Here is a 21,140-nt window from a genome sequence, read left to right as displayed (position 1 = left end):
GAAGCAGGGCTCACTTGTCCTTTTAAGGAATTCCCTGTTCCCAAATTCAGCATTCGGTAAACTCACACTCAACCATGAAATCTCATTCAATTACTATAAACAATTCTGGAATTCATTTAAAGAATTACCCATTTACTCTAGGCACTAGAGGACATAATCCACGTGTACAGAGCACATGCGCTGTGTCATCTACGTGGCCTTCACTGATGACTGCAGCTTGGGATGCTTCAGCCCGGCTAAGCCTCAGTGAGCACAGACATCCCTGAGCCCTCGTATTTGTTAGCTGTGCTGGGGGCAGCCACTGCCACAAGCACTCCAGCACATGGGGATAGATTAAGCCTTTCACAACCTATAAGGCACGCCTAAAAACAGACCCTATGGAAGAGCTATGTCACAAATTTCAGGGGCTTTCCGTTTCTTTCTTCTATTTTTGAGAGACCAGCACTCATAAAGCAGTGTTGAGAGGACATTATAGTGAGGAAGCCAGCAGTAAATTTGTAGCTTTGCCTCTAACAGCTGGCTTGAGAGGGACCAGCCATCAGAACTGAGGAGGAGGAATGTGGGACAGGGGAGCGAAAGGGAGACTCTAATAATACTCATAATTAAAATGCTGCATTTTAGCTGCTAGGGAAAACAGTGCTGCAGATTTCTGGAAGAAATTTGATTCCAAGAAGTGCAAGAGGCTGTGAGTAAAAATTCTTTCATAAGCAGGAAGCAAGAGGGAGAACTATAAGGAAATATTCTGTTTATTTTGGCCATAATTCTAAAAAACCTGGGGTAAAACTGAAGAGAAATGAAAGAAAGAATATTTATAAGTGATGTGTGAAAAGTACCTCAGATTTCTGGACACTGCAAAGCTAATTATGAATGTGAGTAATTTATTCTTGTGTTGTCCCTGAACTAATCAATATTTTGCACTTTATTAGGAATAGAAACTTGCATTGTCTCTTTCAAACATACGGTAGTTAGCTGATTAATTGAGTGGTTTGTGCAGTAGTATGACCAGCTGTTATAAATGTTTTAGTAATTTTTTGGCATTAAAAGTAAACAGTTTTCTTTTTTTTTTCTTTTCTTTTTTCTTTTATTCAGCTGGGCTGAATAGGAAAGCACATAGCCAATAAACCTAGATCTTGTTTCATATCCTGAATTTTGTTTTGAATCTGTAATAACCCTAAATGTGTTGCTGTGCTTCTAAGCAGCTTCTTACAAGATACAAAACCAGGTAGTAATTTTGCATTGCGTAATAGTTCTTTTGCTATTGAATTTCGCTTTATTTGTTACCCTCCTACCGGATGTAGCCATGGCTTAAGAGACACTTCTCATAGACCCTTGAGACCTGGCTTTTGAAGACTCTGACGTACTTTTGGAGCAGGCCTCTTTTCTTTCTGGATGGATGTCAAGGAAGCAACTGGAGAGCGCTGGAGATGCTCACTGATTACCAGCCAAAACCCTCCGAGGAACGTCCCCGCCGACCTCACAGGGCTTTGGGCTGTGCACTGCGCAAAACTGGGGGCGTTACAGGGTTCACACTGCTGACTGCAGTCAGGGAGATGAATGAAGGCATATTCAAAACTGGAAAACATGTGGTGGGGGAGACGGGACCGTCCCTTCTTGAGAACACTGAATTTTGTAGGAAGGTGGAGAACTGCTCGCGGCCGTGAGCACTGTGTGTGTCACCATATGTTCCCATCCAGGCAGCGGCACATCCCGAGTACCAGGCGCTGCCTTCCGACCAGATCTGGGGAGCTTGAGCCCCTCCACATTTGCGTTGGGCCTGAAGATGTTGCTAGGCCGAGGAATGTCATTGTGTAGTTTTCATTGTCGGCTGTCACACCGCATATGTTTTGGGACTGATCTGAAGTTTTGTTTGACATCATGACTTTTATAAGAATCAAAACCCCCAAATCCCTCAGATGAAATCCATATGGCTTTGTTCACAGGCTGAAATAAAATCATGCTCACAGCCTTTACTGCAACTGAGGGATATTTGGTGGGAGTGGTTTTTTGCTTAATAAAAGTATAGCATTCAAATGCTGGAAATGTGGATATTATTAAGTACCTGCTCTGTGAGAATAACTCAAAGGCCGTTTTATTCCCTGCCCCTTTCGTTAGTTTATATGCGCAAGAGTCAGATCTGAGGCTGACATGAGGAACGATCTCCGCAGCCTGGCAGGGACCCAGCTTCGCTTGAACTCTGTTTTAGACATTATTGGGTTTTGACTGCATTTTGGCTCCTTCCAGCCCAATGCTGAACATTTGGCATAATGTGTGGTAAGGGTTATTACGATACACAGAGGTGAGGTAATTCACATCATTTCTGCAGTGTAGGCAAGTTTGCTTGGCTGCTGGAGCAGCTGAAGCAGGAAGTGCCCCGGTGTGCTGAGATGCTGATTACCAAGGGTCAGGCCTGCGCTCACCATGACATCATAAAACACAACCAGGGGCTGATTTATTTAAGAACTGTCATGTCACTTGTTTTGTCAGGAGGAAAATGGGATGGAAAAGGTGAGGGGGAGCAGCAGGCCTCTACAGCACAGAGCTTATGTTGGAGAAGAAAACACTGATGGGTCCTTTGCCAGTGATGTATCAAGAAATGTTCTAGTTGCTCATGGGCCCGAGGTGTATAGTGGCATGCTTCCCTCCTTTACCTGAGTCCTTTCCGAAATGAAGAAAATGTGAACAGCAAGCCTGGAGCAAGAAGTTGTACGATGACAAAGCTCTGCCTAAATATTTAGGCCTCCTTAGCTATTGCTCTGGGCAAATCCAACAGTATTTGGCACGTAGGAAAATGCGCAACATTTGCCTGTGCATGAGAATCGTTGTAGTCCCTTCTGAGATAGCACAGAGCTGAACGAGAAAACTTTACCCTGGATGTCCTCCAGCTGTGGGCAAAGGATGCTTCCACTGCTTGTCTAAGGGCTGCTACGCCTCCTCCTCCTGTTTGCTCTGTATATTTGCACATGCTGTAAAAGCAATGGAAATTCCCATTTGATTGAGCTTGTAGCACGACTAAGGGAAAATTTATAAACAGACGATGCCAATCTCAGTACTGATAGAGTACATCTCACTTTTTCCATAGACCTGGTTTTAAAAACATCTCTTTGCTATAGCTACCATCCAACTTTGCAACTATTTTTCTGACTCCATGCACTAGATTTCAGCTCTAGCTCTTTAGCATATCACATGAAAAAGTATTGCTGGCTCTCATGCCAAAGAGTACTCATCATTTGGTTTGAAACCCTGTTGACTACGTTATTTTTGTAGTTCTAGTACTTCCTTTATTTGGCCATCTGAAACGCTTTTTGAAATGTGAAGTAGGGCTTGCAACAGGCAGGTGGTAGTGTTATGAAGGGTAAATTAGACCCAGGCAGCTTCACTGATTTCCCCGATGACCTCTCAGTATGGGGCTATAAATGCAAAAGAGGATATTCCAGATTCTCTGCTCTGTCAAGAGATTACACAGTCCCTCATTTCCACTGTGATCTGCAAACAATGCATGTTAAAAATCTTGTTTGTGTTATAGTGCTGAAAATCCACAGACATTTGAAGGAGAAAATAATAATAAACACCAGCTGATTGCTGGTGGAGACAAAGCTCCAGGTTATTCGAGGGTGTGGAAGTTCTCTGAGTCACTTCACTGGTAGCCCTGCAGGTCCTGAGTGTTTAATTCATACTAATTAATTTACTTTCAGTAGGCTTTCACAAGCTATATAGATCCCAATTTGCCTATTGCCCTTCTTTCTCTTTCTTTCCTCATTCAGACTCAGAGTAGGTTCCTACATCCAAGGGTGAGTAACTCTGAAAGCTGGGTTTTTATAGAAACTGGAGAAAATTACAGAGGAAAGTCAAAGTTAGTGTTATTAGAAGAGGGAACTGATACTGTCTAGATGGTTTTAATTATTTGCTGATAATCCGGAGAGCGATTCTATTGTGTATTCACTTAGGGCTTTGCAGTGGTAGCTAAGCTACTTATTACTTTAAATAAAGATTTCTGCTGAAATGGGTGTGTATGTGTAACCTGGTACAAGAGATCCCCCCAGATGCAATTTTCAGCTTGGCTGATATACATCTCTGAATTTCAGAATGCTTTTTGGGAGAAGAGTGCTGAGGAGCAGAGCAAAGAAATGATTCCCCTTAAGATAGATTTGTAAACTGCTCTTGAATTCAGATTCATCTTTTAGTTAAGATCCTGCTTCAAGATGCTAGGGGCTTGCACAGAACAGATCTTTTATCTATAGTTCACTCCCATACCTGCCTAAAGACAGAGCGCAACGCAACTAAAGTTTTGTTTGTTGTGTACAAATAACCCAGGTACTCCAGAAACTTATAAAAGGTTTTTGATGATGATTGTATGCTCATATCTTTTGATGCTGTTATCCTTGGGGTTGCTGGGAACTGTTTTCCTTTCCATATTGCATGCAGCAGAGACAGGTGGAGACCATTAGGGAGGTGCTAGAATCTGTTGTTCACTTTTGTTACTCGTGATGACGACCTGAGCCAGGGAAGGAAGCAAATGCATGGGGTGCATGTTTCCCTCCGTATGTGCTGAAAGCATATGATTTTTAGGTTTAGGAGAGGGGATGGCTTCATCCACATCCATTTCTGTCAGTCTGTAACTTTGCATTTTGCTCTTGGGTCCTAGCTCCTTCCCTCTGTTTAAACATGGTTGGTTCTGTAAAAGTGAAGCTTATCTTTGCTGCAGAAATAAATAGGAGAACTGTGTCTTTTTTCTATATACACTTTATAAATTCTCTTAACTGCTCTGAGCAGTTCCCGTTCTGCATCAAGGGGAAGGTCTGGCTGGAGAGGGGAGTAGGTGCCCCCAGTTCTCACTGAAGTCAGTGGGAACTCAAGATGCTTTGTTTTACAGATTATTATCTAACTGTCCCTAGCATTATCTCTTTTTGGTTTGGGAATTATTTAAGCCTTGTCAGAATTATATCATTGGGGGTGGAAGTATATAATTCAAACTTCCCCCCTGTTGCAATCCTGTATTTTTATGAGAACATATGGGAAGGCCTGCATTTTTGCACGCAGAAAATGGCAGCAGGTGTTTTTTGTTGTTGTGTTTTGTTTTGCTCAGGAAGTAGAGGCTGCTTTTGCAATGTACCATGCTCAAGGAAGCACACGCTTTTAACCTCATTTGAGGTTGAAGTATGGGGAGCCAAGTTGTGAACCAGAAGCAGCCAGAGGTTTGTGGTTGGTTAGCAGAGCCACAGCCTGTTTATGCCTTCCTCGGGGCTGCTGCTTGCTCCTTGTGCTGGGGGTTGGTAGAGACTAGCAATAGTCAGGGTAAAATCCTGTTGACAGAGGGGTAGAGGCCAAAATCATTCCCCTCTCCTTTCCTCAGAGGAATAGAGATGCTCAGGCACCGGTCCCCACTTGAGCAAATATTGTTGTGCTGAGTGATGAGGTAAGGTTACTGCTGAGCTGACTATTGAATATTTTTATTTCTTCAAATAAAATAGACCTTTGGACTATGTGTTTTGCTCCAGATTGGAAAGAACACAGGAGCCAAACAAAGAAAGGCTTGGTTAGAAATCTCAGTCCTCTGTATTTCTGTGTGGTTTTAGTTGGCCTTTATGTTTAATGAACAGACTATAAGGGGCCTCCTTAACTCAGTATAAAGAAATTGTATCTTAATATTTATTAGTCATTGCAAATCACCTTGAAGGACTATTTTATCCTTCAATTTTAGCAGTCCACTTGACAGCCTGTACATAAATTGCCATATTTTTCTTGCATTTTTAGTCTTTGTTTTGGGGCTTAGCTATATGGTAATGCAGCCTGAGAATTGCTCCCTGGATATTAATTAGACAAGGGTTTTTGTATCAGATGTGGAAAAACTTTTAAAGGCCGTGTGTCAATTACCGCAGTCCCTTCCTTGACCATACCTAATTTAAAACTTGGGCTATAGTACTTTGGACTGGTAGCTTCATAAGTTTGCAGCGCCACAGTATTATGTTTAAAAATGATGAATTCCAGAACTGGCCAACTTGCTTATTAGATGGTGACTTTAGTCGGTGGTGACCCTTATTTGTCTGAAATGAGAAGCTCAGAAATACAAGAGGACTTTTTCAGTCTTGATCAATGGTGTGTGCAAACCCTGTTTATTTAAATAATAACAAATAGTTTAATGTTAATCATTCAAAGTGAACTTTTTATAACTTTTTTCCTCAAGGTTCATACTTGCTTTCTGACTGCACTGCTCAAATAAACTGCAGGGTTTGTTGCTCTTTACATACCAGCAGTTTAAGTTCTAAAGCCACTTTTACTGACCTGAGATCAGATAAATACTCTCCTGGGAAGTTTTAAGTTATTTGCTGACACACAGTTGGATTAGGAAGGGCACAATTTTGTGCAGAAGCAGACAAAAGTAGAGACGTCCCCCTCCATGAAATATCTTTGACCCTTGGTCTTTGCCCTGGATTAGAAAAAAAAAGTCAAGGGAGCATTTTTGCAGGGTGTGAAAATGGTCTAGCAGCTTTCTTCTCATGAAGAAGCCCAAAAACTCTACTCGAGCTCTATGGGCATAAAGACCTCGATCTAAGCCTCACTGAAATTGCCAGAGAAACTCTAGGGAACTTCAGCAGGCATCAGATTGGGTCCAAAGAACAAAGCTTTAGAATAGGGGTTATATTAATAATAATTTAAAAATATATATCATGAAGGATCTCTTGCATCAAAGTCCTATAGCACAATAAAATTAGGCAATGACTGTAAAAATAGGCATATAAAATAAGCAATAAAATATAGGCAATAAAAAAATAGGCAATGACTGTAGAGCTGAGAAAACTAAGTCTTTATGTGCTGTGTTTCAGAAGGAATCTGGGTGTAGTGGGGAATTGCGGTGGTTTTACTCGGGTGGGTGGCCAAGCTCCACCACAACCGCTCTCTCACTCCCCCTCCTCAAAGAGGAACGGGGAGAAAATACAATGAAAAGGGCTCAAGGGTTGAGACAAGGATGAGGAGATCGCACAGTAATTATCGTGACGGGCAAAACAGACTCAGCATAGGGAGATAGTAAGATTTATTGCCTATTACTAACAAGCTAGAGAAGTGAGAAACAAATGAAAGAAACCAAAAGCACCTTCCCCCCCATCCAGCCTCTTCCACCTCCTCCCCCTGAGCGGCATGGGGGAATGGGGGTTATGGTCAGTCTATAGCGCTTCTTCGCCGCCGCTCCTTCTCAGTCACTCTCGTCCCCTGTGCTGTGGGGTCCCTCCCACGGGATGCAGTCCTTGCCGAACTGATCCGGCGTGGGCTGCCCACCGGCAGCAGCTCTTCAAGAACTGCTCCAGATATGGGTCCGTACCACGGGGTCCATCCCTCAGGAGCGAACTGCTCCAGCCTGGATCCCCCACGGGCAGCAGCTCCTGCCAGGTCACCTGCTCGGGCTCCTCTCCACGGGCTACAGGTCCGGCCCAGAATCTGCTCCGGCAGGGGTCTTCCACAGGCCGCAGCCTCCATCGGTGCAGGTCCACCTGCTCCACCGTGGTCTCCTCCACGGGCTGCAGTGTGGAACCCTGCTCCACCGTGGTACTCCATGGGCTGCAGGGGGACAGCCTGCTTCACCATGGTCCTCACCGCAGGCCGCAGGGGACTTCTGCTCCGGCGCCTGGAGCACCTCTCCCCCTCCTTCTTCACTGACCTTGGTGCCTGCAAGGCTGTTCCTCACTCCTCTCACTCTCCCAGCTGCTGTGTGGCGCAGCGTTTTTTTTTCCCGTCTTAAATATGCTCTCAGAGACACGCAAAACAACATCACTTATTGGCTCGGCTCTGGTCAGCAGTGGGGCCCTTCCCAAACATGGGACAGCTTCTAGATCCTTCTCACAGAAGCCACCCCTATGGCTCCCTGCTACCAAAACCTTGCCACGTAAACCCACTACAGGAATAAAGGGTACTGCACAAAAAAAAAAAAAAAATTCTTGTCAGAAAAAAGTTCTTGAAGGGACAGAGAGCAATGTTGTAGTTTAAAATTGTGTGTTTCAACATATTCCTTCTCTCTACCTCCTCCCACTCTTCACTTTAGTGTTTTCTTGGAGAAACTCTTTACTGATCTGAATCAAAGTAATAATATTTTATATTCGTAGGAATACTTGCCTGTTTTACATCTCTGGATGAATGTTATAAAGCTGCATTACTGCTTTTCCTTCTTTCTTGTATATATGTGACTGCCAGATTTATCAGTTCTAGCTCTCCATATACTGGAAAATGAATTTGCTTCAAATTATAGCTGTTTGAATGAGACCGCTACACAAATGAAAACTATTACTGTATTCCTACAATAGGGCCAAACCTCTGATCTCAGTTTCAGTTTTGTAAATGAAGAGTTGACCCTAATAACTTCAGTCAAATCACTTTGGGTTTACACTGGGGAGCGGTAATCAGAATCTGGACTTTCATGTTTAGTCTGGGCAGAATTTTGAAATTCTTGTGGATGGAAAACGCTAAAAGTGTATATTATTATGATGTTGTTCCTTTTCCATATCCCTCTTCACATCATAGAACTGACCTGTTATCCTAGGACAATTCAGCCCACATCTTCCTAAATTTTACCCATTTAATTTGATGATTATAGCTCTTTCCTGTAGTAACTCTACAGTTGAGATTAAGCAATCATTTTTATTTGAAGCCATTCTCTTCAGTAGCGTCCTGGGAAATGTGACTGAAATGTACTCCACCATTTTTTAAGCTAGAACATGGGAAGTGATTTTTTTCCCAATTTTTAATTTATCCAGCCTTTTCTTGCCAGCAGTTTACTTGAAAACTTCTTAATATAAAGTCTGCAAACTTGGCATGGACATCTGAGGAATAATTTTGTACATATTAAATGCTTGTTAATAATAGTCCTTAGTAAACTGCAAGAGGAAACACTGCTGGGCTAGTGTAGATTAAATATAACAAACAACTAGTAGAACACAAGTTATTTGGAAAGATTAAAAAACAAATCAACCAACCAAAAAAGAAAAAAAAAATGCTGGAAGCTACTGTGGAACCACAAGAGAAAGCTTTCTTCATGAAAGTTTGGATACTAAATGTAGAAACTGTCCTCAGGTTTGTAGCTTCTTTGTCTAGATCTGTCAGTCCACAAATGTGTATCTTAAAAGCTAAAGCCTAAAAATTAAATGAATAATTAAACCTTAAAAATTAAGTGGATGGAAAGAGGAATTTAACATGGATGCATGAAGTTTTGGTTCTGGAGCAGATGCTGTTGAAACCATCCCTAAGTCTATGGGACCATGTAGCTTTATGGGGGACTGGAGCTTGGGGTCTGTAGGACCTCTGACCCAACTCCCATTGAAATCAGTGGGGACCAGCCTGGCAGTTTAGACTGAGTTTCTCTCAATTAGGCCACATTTGGGGAAATTTTCCAGCATGACTTCAACTACGGGCTTCACTCTTTTTGACCTGAGCTTGTACTGCTCTCCTGCATGATGTGTGCCTGTTGAATTTTATCCCAGTGGTTTTCAAGTTCTAAAAATAAGTTGACTACTCCAAACCTTTTAGCATGGACAAAGTGAGCATCAAAATTATGCTCTGTAGCTTTCCTTAATTTTGGGTAGTTTTATTTAAGACTTCCTGGTTCTCGAATTAATAGAGAGACTCTCCACCTTCCCCCCCCAACATTACAGCTATTTTGATATGTATGTTATTTTTTTGAATGACATTAAATTTTGTTCATGACTTTAACTATTTGAAATCAAACTAAGACAAGGCAGGAATATTAGTGCTAACATTTTCAGCAGCATTTTTAAAAATACCTTCTCCTAATGCAATTATAATGAAAAGATCAGATATAAATCACCTACAGGGCTCTTCCTCTTGAAGCCTTTTACAAAAAAGCTTGGTGATACTAAGCCCTTGTTAAGTGAGGAATTGGAAAGCGTGAAGAAAAGTTTATCCAGTGAACTAATGGCAGAAGTGGGACTAAAGTTGACTCTTCATGTGGCGTTAGCTGTGCTTGCTAGTGCTGCTCGCTATTGGGCTAGAGTCTGATCCTGGATGGTCTGCTCCTGAGGTCCTATCTGAAGAAGAACGGAGCTCTCCAAGCTCCTCTTGCAATTCTTGTCTTCTCTTGAAATGGATATCCATCTTCTGAATTTAAAATTCTTCTCAGAGGGAAAACTGAAGTCAAATATGTGTCTGGGGTGAGAGGGAAAGCACCTGATAAAAAAGCGTTTCAAATTGCTAGCAGTTTGCTGAAAACTCTGAGAAGTGTAAACCTTAATGGGTGTCACTGGAGGTCTTGGAACAAAATATCCTGTGTAACAGCAAGGACAGGTTAGTTTTTGTTCAGTGAGGTTCTCAAGCATGCAAGCCAAATGCCAACACATGTAGTAGTTTTCACTGAAGATCAAGTACAACTTTTTATCTTGGAGATATGACAGGACTGATAGATGAGTAAGTTCACTTGAGATTTCTTAAAGAATAAAATCACTTGATATTTCTTAAAGAATAAAAAAGCAACAAATCAACATATGCCTTTACTATTACGCTGTTAAAGTTGCTTTTAACACGCTTGTGAATTGCATACACTTTGCACATAGACTTCTTTTTAAAAAATAAAGTAGTTGTGATAAGAAATTGCCCTACTACCCACTAGCAGTGGTGCAAAACAACTTTCCCACAAGTGTCATCTGTTGAAACCTCTCCCCACTGCCACCTCTAGTCAGTTCTGACAGCATTTTAACCCACATTTAAATCCATCCTTTTACAGTCTTCACAGAGGAAACAACTGGTCTTGTTGCATTGGTGAGTATTTCAAATAGCTTTTATTGCAAATCTTTTCCAGGCCTATCAGTTTCTTCCGGGCTCTTGTCCTGCGAAAGAGCTGTATTATGTAAACAGGAAACATATAGGAACTTGTTAATTGCTGGTTTATTTTTCTTATGCAGCAAAATAGACTGCTTTTCTTATTGTCACTAGAGGTATCAAATTGCAGTATGGAGTTTGGATGCTGGAGAAGAATGTTAAAATGGTAAACCTTTGTATTGGAGGAAGCAGGGGAGGTTAGGTCCCTGCTTTGCTGATAATCCCATGAGGTTTTTTTCTTCTGAAACTTGCTTAGATGTTCGTGAAGAGATAGTTTAGGAAACTTTTCCAAAAATGAAGGTAGTTTAGGAAAAGTGCTTTTCTATTGCAAGGGGATGCTTAACGCTGAAATTTTTTAAAGCTGTTCTTGTTGCTTGCTGTGGCCAGCATACCTGTGAGGGCTACAGAGTGATTAAGATTTTCTTCTGGCTATGCTGGAATCCATATGTAGATGTCAACTCAGCCTTACTTTCAGCTGAGATAGACTCTCCCAAGGCCTTGTGGTAATAGCACTAATAACGCTATTAAAAAAAGGGGTGGGGATTAGAGTGGACTCTTTGTAGAAATAATGGAGGAAAGCATGCTCATTGATAAAGAAAACTGGAGCCAGTCTTGTAAACTACCTGAAGATCATCTGTTCCCACTTCAGAAAACCCACTGTTTGACCAGGATTAGTCATTATGGTCTTTTAAATTCAGACCAAGATCAGCTTTAAACTAATAACCATCTGTGATTTGGGACTAGGTTCTTGTCACAATTATCTTTTACTGCTTGCTTGGATTATTGCAAGATTCTCTCCTTGCAGTTTCAGAATAGGCTATGAGCACAAGGCTCTCTGCATTTATTCTTTCAGGCCCTTGACTGAGATATCACAGTTAGCTGATGGTTGTAGACATTGTGCCTTCCTGGCGTTGCTTTCGTTAGGGAGCACTGTGAACCAGCTGGAAGAACTCCTTGTTAAAAATAATAATCATATACTGATACCTAGTTTACTTCCTTGATGTCAGGTAAAATACTCCCAGAGCTTGAATTACAGTGAGACTGATGCATGACTGCACTTAACACATGCTCTACATCCACATCTGAGACAATATATAATATTATTGCCCTGCTAAAAATAGCTTATTTTTCTGGCAAAGAAGCAAAATGATCATTGCTGGAGCCTTTAAGAACCATCACAACTTAACTGGAAAAATAACCCCGTAGCACGGGGTGACAGCGTGTCTTGGAGCACACCCAGCCAGTCTCCCAAGGGGGGACACCCCTCAGAGTAATTCTTAGAGGAAATGAGCAGTGTGAATATTTTCCTGGGAGAAATAAAGGGTTTCTTATACTGTGCTATCAAAACCAGAAGCAGAATATAATAATACGCTATTGCAATATATTTAGTGACATTTAGAAGGCCTGAAGAGATAGGACTGTTTCAGAGAAACAGTGTTTTAGAGAAAAGAGTCTCTGAATCAAAATGAAGAATGGGAGCTAATGGGACAGAGTGATGATATGATGAAGAGTTCACCAGTAAACCTCAGCCAGGGACTCCTGCTCCTTTCTGAAACTGTCAAATTCTGTTGCTGTAATAGTGAAAAAAATCTGAAAATAAGACTAAGATTCCCCATTAAAAAAACAATAAATCACTGGTTAAAATGAAGAACTCATCAAAAACTCTGAAAAGTAGTGAGCACATAAGGGGGAATGTTTTACTAACCTGGTACTTCTGGTTGGTTACAATTATTGATATAAAAACTTCCTTGGAGGTCTATAGCTCTCTCAGGATGGCAGCCCCTTATGCTGAATTGTGTGTTTCCCAGGCAACAAATGCATTTTGCTTCTGTGCTTTAAGTTTATTTAGGGAGAAATGAGCCTGTCAGGATGTAGGGGACCTAAAAAGGGGAAGGAAGAGGAATAGTTGCAACAGGAGAATATCAAACAACAAGCAGGAAGGAGAATATAAGCTTTATTCTCACTTGGAGCCAGAACTGGTGAACCTCTGTCCAAAGTGTAGCCCTGGTGAAGTTAGAGGGGAAACCTGTGCAAGGCAAGAGCAAAGCTGGCTCCAAATCAGAGGCATTTATCTGAAAATACCTTAAAAGTAGAAAATCTATCAGATTTCAGTTAAAATAACAGCAATTCTTTGCAGACCTGCCAAATGTCTGCAGGCTTCGGGTGATTTATTGTCGAATCAATGCGCAGTGAACGCCAAAGTCTGCCTTCCTGTCTTTCCATGCCAAACAGAGGAACCTTCACAAGACCTTGGCACTTGTCAGATTTAAATCCTTAGGGCAGTATTTCTCACCTCGAGTGCAAAATTCACCACTTCCCTGTGAAAATCGGTATGGTCGAGAGCTATGCGTGCAGAGCTAGCTTCTAGTGTTTGTACACCATTCATTCTGTGGGTTTGGGTTTGCACTCAGTAGCATCAGAAACTGGGGAGGAAACTGCTAATTCTTCTCCACCCTGCTCCCCAAGCTTAAAGTACATGGTGCACTAGAGCTCTATCTGGGCCTGCCTAATCTCAGCACTGCTTTTCAAAAATAATCCTCCTGTTCCCACTCTCTTGGCTTCTTTAAAACATAACGAATTGAAATTTTATGTAAATGCCAGCAGTATTTCAAAGGGAGGCTGAAACGCAACGTCTGGTCTCTAATTAGTTTTGCAGTGTGTGGCCTGTAAACTTGATGATAAATGAAGCAATTAGCCATCAGTGGCTTCAATTAGATGGCAGTAAAAATGGTAACAAAATAAAGTCACCAGCAAGGAAATTTGCTCTGAAAAGTGCTGCTGTTTGTTGGTTTCAAGCTTAACAATGAATTGGGGCTAATTGGCTCGTTTGTTCATTGCTTCTCAGGGGCAGCACAACTGCCTAATTACCTGACTGCTTTCCAGGGCTCAAAGGGAAGATGTGAAGTTGCTCCTCTTGTGAAGTGCCCTATCTCCCCTCATCAACCAAGTCACTGTGGGGACAGGACACCCTTATTTTTCTTCCCTCTTTCAGGAGAGGAGTTACTGGTTTGTACCATCTTGTAGGTAGTCACTCAAGCTTTGGATCCCCAAGCACTTCATGGATGTTTATGGACAAAGTAAGCTTCAGCAGAGCCCTCCGAGTCCCTTTCCTTGAAGCCACAATCAGGCCAGGAGCTAGCTTGCTGGCATCCTTGCTACTTGGAAGTATACACCAGGGGAAAGAGTCAGGCTTGTGGTAAAGGCTGTTTTGTGTCTGTAATTAAGTACATTGTTCTGTCCCCACCTGTAAAGTCAGGTTGATGATGATTAGCATTACTTTTACTGGGAGGCATTGTGACCATCTCGCTTTTCATAAACATTTTGCAAAGATGATGAAGTGAAGAAGCATGAGTACGATAAAAGCAATGTGTGTAAAAACACAAGGGATTTTCAAATCAGGGTTTACGTTTTCAATTAGGAGACTTTATTATTGAAAACAAGAAGCCAATTTGTCAGAAGCAAAGGCTAATTTGTCTTCACCTCGGAGCACCAGAGGGGAAACAATACACCCTGCTCTTTCCAAACTGTCTTGGGAAAAGGAAAAAGGCTCTTCAGTTCCAGTTCTCCAAATCCAGTCTCTTGTAGAGACTGGCACAACTTTTAGAGGATGATGATTATTCCTTTAAGATGTTTGTGGTATCCTTTAAATGCGTCTTAGTAGAAATACAGTGGCCGAAGGGAAAAAGAAAGGTATTGTAGTGTCGACTGTGATTACGAAATTCAGAAGTAAACTACAGAGAGCTGGTGCCAGCCCTTCTGAGATGGTTTCATTTTTGAAGGTGTTAAGCCCATCTGCTTCTAGGAAGTTGTCTTTCACTACAGATTTTATTAGGATGATACCAATGTTGTTTGGAGAGTCTCTGTGGAAACCACAAATTCATTTGGTAGTATAGAAATGCTGCTATGACACTGTGATTAATACTGAATCTCATGCAGCTCTGGGTTGACATCTCCGGTGGCATTTCACTCTGTGCATTCATTACACAGGGCCCTTAACTTTTTACCTAAAGCAAAGTGGATCCTTTTGTCTGTCCATCTGTGGTGATCAATGTCCCTGCCTGTGCCTTGAGGAGCCCTCTGCATGGTCTCTGCCCATACCCTGGGTGATGTCTGCCTGCTATGGGCCATGCCCATGTCAGGCTCTGCAGAGACCTCTGTGCACTCAGGAGATAAAAGCCAAATGTTCTGGAAAAGACAGATGTGTTTGTGCAAAGAGATCTCCACTTAGCTATTTTTAAACTGTCACATATCTTTCTAAGCTTAGGAAGTCCCTCACCGTTGGTTCCAGGGAATGCGTCACTGGCATTCCCTGGAGAAAGACCAGTGAGGGAATGCCCTGCATGCTCAGAGATGTACTGATTTCTCTCTGGGCAAAATGACAAATTTCCAACAGTACTCAGCTTATTGATGTTTAAAAAACAACTATGTGAAAAAGAAAAATTAAATTTTCAGCGCTGTTTCCTCAGTTACCCTGAGCAGTTGAGCCATGGTGTTCAGACAGGCTTTGTGGTATTTTAAAGAACAATCTACCATTTTGCTTCTCTTCAGGGAAGTGTGAACTGGTGCAGTTAGAAATCCTGGCTGACATCTGAATTCTTAACAGGAGGAGTACGTTCTCACAGAGAAAAGAGAAATAACTGAGGCTGTTTTGCATCCCCTGCTAGTTGTGGTTATTATCAGTATACATATATTACTAGCAAACTGCTGGGCTGGACGTTTAGCCCATAAACTAAAAATACTTTAATGTTTTGCTCCTCTGTTCAGAGATTTGCAATTGGAAAAAAATAAGGTTGTTATTTAAAAACGGGCTGCTAAAATGAGACACATAAAATATTGCAGTATTTTTATTATATATAAAATGAAGTCTCTGCATTTGCTTTTTATTACTGAGTTACACACAACAAATGAATATGCTCTGAGCCAACAATTTCTACTCTGTTACACATGTGCACTGTGTTCCTCTGCCTGCAATAGGGTTTGACTAAGCCCTTCTACCCAGTTGAAAGAGTAGGCTGAATGATATTAGCTTAAGCAATGAGAGTCAACAGGAAATAGGGGATTTGGGATCTGAAGAGTAAAACGAGTATTGGAGCATGTCATTTGCACAATGGCAGTTCTTGGCATCCAGTAGCTTTGTGCTAAAAATGAGAGCTTACTCCTCAAAAATTTCCAATTTGGGGAATGTGTGGTGGGTTTGAGAGGGCTCAGAACCTCCTGCCTGAATGACACCGCTGGGGCTGGAGGGCAGATGAAGATCTTAATCGCTTCCAGTCATCTGCTTTGGATGGTTCAACAGGAATGAGTTAGCATTACTGTGAGCAATGCCAGCATATAAGATGTTTTGAAGCACTGGTATGTTAGAACCAGTTGAATCTTAGAGCTAACAATATTAAAAATACGACTGTGATGTTAATGTTTTATTTGCAGCTGTGACACAATACCTTGTCTACCCACTCCACAACTCCCCGTAGAGTAATGGCTGCATGCCAGATATAATTGCCTAAAAGAACTTTATTTTTTTAAAAAAAAAAAAAAAATCATTGCAAAAAGACAATCACAACAATGTGAAGTCCCCTCATTTTGAAGTAGCTTCTGGGAAGCATGCGAAGTCTGGACCTCCTTTTGCTTACTTCAATATTACAGTGTCATACCTTTGGAAAGATTCCTGATGTTCATCAGTGGAAGCCAGTAAAGAATAAGGTCTGATAACTTCATGCAGAGATGAATAGCAGAGTACATTAACAATCACAACTGTTGCAATATTAGAGGAGAACAAAGCTTTTCATCACAAAGCTGTATCTGGATGCAAGCAGCAGAATAGGGGATTGTCACATCAGAGAGCCTTCAAAAACGTATAAAACAAACAAAATTATGATCAAAGAAAATTGAGAAGCCGCTTTTTAAAAGGAGCTGAGCTATTGCCAGGAAAGCTCCTTTTTAAATTTTATTTTCTTATTCCCTAATCCATCGACTGCAGTAACACCCTAAAGGTAGGAAGCAAGTCAGTGACCCTTTCCACGTTGGCCCACAGTGCAGGATTAGGCTGAGTAGTACACAAACCGTACGTTGTCAAGCAACAGACTGGCTCATCCTGTGTGCAAACACTAGAGTGGCCTGATACCATTCCACATGATCTCAACCTATAGCTGTGCCTTGAAGGCCTGTGTTAGTTTTAAATTGGATCTGATCCCTTCAGTCCCTGTGTGTGCTGGTCTTAAATCTCATGTACTTCCAGTGATTACTATCTTTTTTTTCCTCAGTGTTTGCTGGTATTGCTCAGTGAGAGCAATGGGAACAAAGTTTGCAATTTTCCCTGTTAATGCAAATAGGATGTAGGAGATTAGTCCCTAGTTCCTTCCATCACGATTTCTTTCAGTGAGCCATAAATCTATTATCACTCCAGACAGATTGGTTATCATTCTGTCTGATTATGAGATTAGGGTATGATTAAGAAGGTATAAAATGGCAGGGAGCGTGAAGTGTATAACGTGAAGAGAAACCTCATTCTGAGATTAGACCATTACCCAGCACAAGCCACTCCTCTGTGGATTCACGTTTAGCCATTTGGCTATAGGGTTTAGCCAAATACTCATTACTTAACTTTATTTACTGTCTGGACAAATTAAAATTGCACTTACTGGCTACCATGTTAAATGGTAATTGAACTGAATTAGTGCATGGAAGATCAAAATTTTGTGATGAAGAAATCTCCTGATGGGATGGCATGGAGGAAGACATGAATATTCTCCAAGGGTAGAATCAATATTATGAAGGTTGTTCATCTAAGTCCTAACAGTCAGTCATGAAGGTAGAGTTATTTAAGACCTTCCTACTCTCCTAGGAACAAAGGGTTACTCAAAAACTAGCTTACTAGGTGGCAAAATGTGGACCTGCCTATTACTGTGCAAGTTGGAGAGTTGAGAGAAACCCATGAAGCTAGTATAAATGTAGATGCTTCTTAATCACACACAGCATTCTTTTTAACTTCTATTCTCCTAATTCTACAAGTGTGGCAGCAAAAATGTCTATAGTTTTTTGAACACATTGTTTATTTGCATTTATCTGTACCCTGCATTAAGCTACGTTAAGATGAATAGAAAACTTTCCGTTCTTTCAGATACGGGATCACGCACAGCACCTTTATGTGGTGTGTGTTCCAAGGGAAGCCAAAGGGCACCGGGGCCCTCTCCAATATACCTGCTCATGCTGCTAAGACAGGTGTCCAAATGGACTAAATAATTTCTGGTGACTATCATAGGCTAGTAAGTTCTCTGTCAGCATCAGAATACTAAGGGAGAGCACAAACCCTACGGTTGCAAGATAATTTTATTTTTTTGCGTATGTGTTTGTTTAGCTTGTTGTGTTTTCAAACAACTTGGCCATGTTTCAGTAACTTGTCTGGCAATGCACATGGCATTGGTGTGAACAGTTTCTCAGAACTCACAGAGAGTTCTTGTTACTAGGCTGAATATTTCTTCTCTGTGATTTGATTTTACCACTCTTTCCCAAGTGAATTAGGGACTTAATAAATGACAAACAGTACTTGAACATTTATTGCTTTTGCTTACGTAAAAGAGCCTTATCATGGAGCAAAGGCGGTTTTGTACTGATAACTTTCTAGGTAAGTTTGAAGTCTGGTGTTCTAGTAAGTGTGAAGATCTGCCTGATCATAGTATAGAGGTGCTTCCTTCAGGCTGCTTGGAAAAGGCCAGATAGTGACTTTGTCAAGAAGAAACTTGGATCTACTGAAGTTATTTTCACTTTGTCATTACTTACCTACCAGAAAAGTTGTATTTTATGGGCTTGTCTGCGTTTTTGTAATCCAGTAACATTTTCAGAAATATGAGAGACTGGTCAATTTATATATATTCAATGGTTGTGTTTCAAAGCATATGAAATTCATATTAATGGCATGATAGCATGTGTGTTACCAGAAGAGTGTGTTTTTCTTGCAGAAGCCAGTCTGAGAACAGGCTGCTGGCTCCACAGGCTGTTCAGGAGGTAGGATGAGCCTTGTACTCTTCCTGGTGACCTGTTGGTAGGAGTGATTCCTTGCAGGAGCCACAGGTACAGCAGAATAAAGGTCTGCAAAAGCTAATAACTTCTGGGTGCCACCCCTTAGTTTTGAAGGATGAGGTCTGAAAACACTTAAAGGATATCAACCTCTGTGATCAAAATGGCCAATATCTTGATTTATTGGGCCAGCTCTGCAGCTCTGTCACCATCAGTGGTGGGCACAGTCTGCAGGAAGCATCAGAGACAGCTGTCAAATAGTTTGGGTAAGGAAAACTGACGTCTAGTTAGAACTGGCACTGATATGCAGAGGAGTAACGTACCACATGCAGAGAGATGAAAGCATCTCTGAATCAAGAAAGAAGTGGTGGGACAACCACTGTGGGCACCTCTTTTGGGGGGCTATCAGGGACAAAAAGGCTGCACGCATGAAGGGCATGCACTGTTAAGAAAGTATTTGTGGCAGAAATGCTGTAATAAATGTTTCTTCCTCTTTTTTTCTCTTACTCTGCTTTCATGATATTTACTTCTCTGTGCTGATAAGTGCTTGAATTAGTGAAAACAATGCCTGAGTGAGCAATAACTGAACACTTTGGGGAGCCATTCTCTGTGCACCATCCTATAAGAAAAGAAATAAGAATAAAACAAAACCTCTTGATTGCCTGTAGGAATAGCAAGGGAGACTGGAAGCACCTCCCCCACATCCTTCCATAGGATGGAAGAAAAAAATGCCAGGCATGAGTATTTCCCTTAAAGATAGGAAAATGTGGTGACAATGATAGGATACTCAAAGTATCTGTCAGGTATGGTAGAGGCCATGTGTCATCAAGATACTGGACTGGTGTGCAGGATGGAGTGACGGATGGTTATCTAATTGAAACTGCAGTGAATAAAGCTCTGAGAAGGCCTGCCAGACTTGCTTTTACATACTTATTTTCTGCAACCAGATGAAAGTCATTTTCTAAGAGCTAGCAATTGCTAACAGGGTGTGCACTGATGGGCTGTATCCAGAGGTGAAGGTCTTTTCCACAGAGGCTGAATGCATTTTTGGCAGCTCATGTTGCTCAGAGAAGTCAATGTTTTTTTGTAACTGTTTGTTATATGAAGGCTCTGTGTTATGCTGTGCAGTGTTTTTCAGGGAAAGCTGGATTAGAAGTGTATTGGTATTGCAGTAAATAAGGGTTTCCACCAGGCTCTTGCTGTTTGAACTATCTTTAGTTAACAGCTTCTCCCACTCAGAAATATGAGGAAAAGAGGTATCTTCTTTCATTTTTAATTCTGATTGTTTGTGTCACAATATGGAGCAATGTCCAGAAATCTAATCCCAAATGATTTCATGGTGTCTTAACATAGTAAAGACAGAGAGTAAGGTAATGAATACTGTGAGGGAGCTTGCAGTACAAGAAGATAAATAAAGGACTGGAGGGGCATAGAGAGGTATGCAGAGATGAGGCACTTTGTTTCTAGCTCTGCAGCAGAAAGAGGGACAGAAGAATTCATGTTTCTCCCGCTGACATGCCAATATGCTGTCCATTAGTCCACTTAAAAAGTAAAAGATGCTGACATTCTCTTTTCAACCAATTACATGTTATTTGCAGCCCAAATACCTCCTGATATTTATAGTAATATTTCCAAAGATTCAATAGGGTTGTGGTCAAGGCAAGTGAGTCAAATCTTGACTGTTGGACATAGTGCAGGACCAGACCTGTGGGATGAAGGAGCTGGACAATGAATGAGCGTTACCGGCAGAGACTTTGGAGGCTGCCAGCTCCATAAGAGCAAGGCAGGCAGGTGAAACAGGAGGAAGCTGAACATGTAGGGAACAACTGGGTCTTGGGCTAAAAAAAATGAGAGAAGAAAAAATAGTCTGAATTATAACTATCATCCTGTAAAGGGCACAATTGGCAGGCTGTGAAAGTTACCAGTTTTGAGACTAATGTAGTGGCCCAAAAAAAAAACTTTATTACACAATATTAGATGGATACACACAACAAAAAGTATACATTTTTGGGTCGTCATTGAATTATAAATCGGAGAATGTGGATTTTAGTGACAACAACCAGAGAAGGACCGTTTGCCATATGAACAAAAACTGCACCTAAAGGAGACCAAGTGAAGGGTGAGCTGGTTACTGCCAGCTTGCGATTTTATTAGGGTATCCATATTTTCTCCTGTTTTTTAGAGTCTTAGTTTCTGGACATGTGTAGTTACGTGAAAATCTCTTAGGGTCATTTTGGATCCTTTTTCTTCCTAAGCACATCTAGTCCTTAAGGAGAAGTTTTTAAATATGCCATGTGAATACAAATTCTTCA

Source organism: Anser anser (assembly GCF_964211835.1).
Source record: "Anser anser genome assembly, chromosome: 3".
Taxonomy (NCBI): domain Eukaryota; kingdom Metazoa; phylum Chordata; class Aves; order Anseriformes; family Anatidae; genus Anser; species Anser anser.
Note: the sequence above shows the minus strand (reverse complement) of the source record.